This window comes from Arachis hypogaea, chromosome 13 (genome assembly GCF_003086295.3).
Source record: "Arachis hypogaea cultivar Tifrunner chromosome 13, arahy.Tifrunner.gnm2.J5K5, whole genome shotgun sequence".
Classification (NCBI taxonomy): Eukaryota; Viridiplantae; Streptophyta; class Magnoliopsida; order Fabales; family Fabaceae; genus Arachis; species Arachis hypogaea.
Genome location: NC_092048.1, coordinates 31,655,407 through 31,659,081, shown reverse-complemented (window position 1 = coordinate 31,659,081; position 3,675 = coordinate 31,655,407). Strand labels below are relative to the sequence as shown.

Sequence of the window (3,675 nt, the reverse complement as noted above, 5' to 3'; positions counted from 1 at the left end):
ATACCTGAACCAATCACTAACAAAAGTCATCGGTTTGATTTGAGTTGAACCCGATTACCCGTTAGTTTCAGAACCAATTTAATTGATTCGGTTCGGATTTGAACGGATAATCGGGTACCCGCTACCCGTGCTCACCCCTGCTATATATTTACGCTAAATCCATTTTTGGATAACATTTTTTACGGTGAATCCTCTTCTCATGCCAAAATATGTGAAAGTTACCCATCATATTTTTTTAAGGTGAAAATTTAAGTACAGTTAATTTTACTTAAAATTAATAGTTAAAAATTATTAAATAATTTAATTAATTTAACTAAATTTTTATTTAATAGTTCTTAAATATCAACTTTACATAAAGTTGATTGTACGTAAATTTTTACCTTTTTTTAGTCTACTACAATTAGTAGTGGAGTGTTGTAAGAAACTTGAATGAAACTGCAAAAATTAATACTTAGTTACACATTACCTAACGCAATCGTAGTGATAAATAACCACACCCTAATAAATAATAAGGCAACTACTCCCATGAAGATGCTAAAAACATCTTCTCATGATGATCCTTGTTTAAAAAGTGTAACTTATTTGTTTCGTAATACTTTGAATAAAGGTAACACTTTTACTTCAAATAAAAATTAAACCCTACAATTTATCATCCAATGGTCAAAATATAATATCTTCATACGATGACAATCATAAAATCTTCATTGGAGTAACCACCAAATAATAATCGCTCCTAACAAACAACAGTAAGATATTTAATTCTCTTACGACCCTTCTTCCCCTTAAAGACGGGAATAAAAATAAAAAAGAAGAAACTAGTTAATTTTTCTTGTTTGGTTCAAAGACATACTTGATCAATGATTCCTTAATGGGAAGCAATTCTGGGAACTCTTTCTTCAATTTGGATGCATCCATCTCATTGTTGCTCCTCGGAGCAACTATAACCTTAGCTTGTTCTTCTAGTGTGAAGTTAGTCCACTTGTATTTGGGGTCAATGTAATTCCTATACATCTCAAGGATTTCGTTGTGGCTCACAACCCCAGGATTTGTGAAGTTCCAGATTCCCTTCAAGTTCCTCTTTGCCATCTCAATTGAGATGGGAAGAAGTTCATCCAAAATAGTCATGCTATTAGGGATGTTAACTACTTTGTTGTAACGAGAAATTTTTGTAATGAAGTTGCGAGGGTTGCTTAGATCCGATGAAATCGGCATTCGAACTCTAAGGGTGCATACATTCTCATATTCTCTCAAGAGCTCCTCAACCTGATCAAAATTCAAGTTAGTAGAGATGTATTTTTCTTTTTAAATGATAGCAGTTAGTAGAGATGTATTTTTCAAATTTTAATATGGATAAACATACCATAGCCTTGGTTTTGGAATAGAAAGAACCAATGAAATTGGGTTTGTCTTCCTCCTTGAAACCAATACCAGAGCCTTGTGGATGAGCTGCATCATACTCAAATATGCATCCCGTGGCGTAATTTATCATCAAAATGCCTTGTTCCCTACAGACGTCAGCCAACGTTAAAGTACCAGCAACATTCGTTCTAATGGTTTCCGTTTTATGAGATTCACACCAATCAACATTAGGTCTCCCAGTCACTCCTGCAGCATTAAATACATGCGTTGGCTTCACGCTCTGAATATCACCCACCAGTGAGGACCGATCTTCCAAACGCCCTTTTCCATATTCATACGGAATCCCTTGCTTTTCACACAGTTTCCCCAATAATCCCCCAATCCACCCAGTTCTACCGTAAATCAAGAACTTAAAAGGATGCTTCTGTTGAGCAGTGCTACTATTCTTTGGTGACGGAACCACCATTCGAGTGTTCGATGATCCAACCGATGCAGGCTTCTCACCTTCTGACCCCTCAAGATGTCTTTCCATCCCCCAGGCATCATCAGCATTCTTGGATGAGGAAGTAATGCCCCGCTGACGTCACCCCACCAATCAGGATTCTTGGTGTACCATTCCATGGTTTTCTTCAGGCCTTCTTCCCACGTGGTCCTCTCTGACCAACCTATGTTCTTAAGCTTCTGGTCATCAAGAAAGTACCTCTGGTCATTAAACGGTCTGTTCTCTACAAGCTTTATGCTAGTGTCTGGGTCAATGTTGAAAAGTTTACAAATATCTTTGGCCACGTCAATAACTCTTCTTTCCTTCTTGGTCCCAATGTTGTAAACATGGCCAACCTCTCCCTTGTGAAGGACAACTTCAAAGGCCTCTGCAACATCTTCACAATAAAGATAACTCCTGACGTTCGAACCGTCGCCGTGAATGGGAAGATTCTTTCCCTGCATAGCTAGAAGGATGAATTTTGGAATCAACTTCTCAGGGAACTGATTTGGACCGTAAACATTGTTTCCACGTGTGGTGATTACCGGTAACCCGTACGACCTTCCGTACGCCATGACAAGCATCTCTGCCCCGGCTTTGGTTGCAGAGTAAGGGTTCGTCGGAAGCAGTTGAGACGCTTCGTGATTCCCGACTATGGCATCCTCTTCTGTCTCTCCGTACACCTCGTCGGTGCTAACATGAATGAATCTCCTGATCTGACCAGTTACTTTGCAGGCTTCTAGAAGGACATGAGTACCGTATATGTTGTTCTTGGTGAACTCAAAGCTGTTACCGAAGGAGTTGTCAACGTGTGTTTGAGCAGCGAAGTGCATTATTGTGTCGATGGATTCAGTGATGAGAAGGTAGTTCACAAGATCGGCACTTCCAATGTCTCCCTTCACAAACTTGAAATTGCGACATGATTTTGAAGGAAGAAGGTTCTTGAGATTAGAACAGTAATCAAGCTTGTCAAGCACAACAATTTTGTAGTCAGGGTAGCTCCTGATAAGCCGGTTGGCAACATGAGATGCAATAAATCCCGCTGCCCCAGTAATGAGGATGTTTTTTGGGGTATATGAACTCATCTCAAGCAACTCCTACAATCACAATACATCAATCAGAACCACAAAATGTAATTTACAACTAAAATAATAGCATAATATGGCCATACGAACAGAAATTACTTCCAGATTAAAAAAAAAAAAGGGAAGCATGTTAATTTACAAGTCTAGTGGTAAAAATTTTGGCACTAGAGGAAAGAACACATAATGAGCCATGCATCATAAGAAAATTGAGAAATACTAATTGTCTTTTAAATTTGGACTATGTTACGTATACACTAAAATTAACCACTAAAATTAACTATCAGTATAAAATACATGTTGAAATATAAATACATATTGAAAATAAATTAAACTGCATATATATTTATATATAAATACATTAGTAACTGATTTTAATGGCTGATTTTAGTGTACAAATAGTATTTTTATTTAAATTTTTAGTCTTTAGTCAGTCTTTTAATTTAAACAATATTGTTTAATTAATTTAAATACCCACTTTTATAGAAAGGTACTTATTTTTTATGAAATGTTATTTTGTTTTTTAGTTTTTCCCTCTTCTAAAAATAAAATGATAGACAATTTTTAAAAAAATACCTAATTGCATTGAAGAAAATTATAGCACCAAGAAATGAAGTATAGACCAAAAATCAACCATCCCTGTACATTACATATTTATTAGTGTGAGCTAGGTAATATTTTAGAGAAGACAACCCACCAGAAAATTAGGGCATCTTTGATTTGTAGTTTTATTTTTCCAAAATTTTATAGATG

At 36.2% G+C, this 3,675-nt stretch overlaps 1 pseudogene; it reads right to left on the bottom strand.

Annotated features, from left to right (window-relative positions):
* Positions 1-657: 657 nt before the first annotated feature.
* LOC112737950 (trifunctional UDP-glucose 4,6-dehydratase/UDP-4-keto-6-deoxy-D-glucose 3,5-epimerase/UDP-4-keto-L-rhamnose-reductase RHM1-like) lies at positions 658-3,054 on the bottom strand (annotated as a pseudogene).
* Between the last annotated feature and the right edge of the window lie 621 nt (positions 3,055-3,675).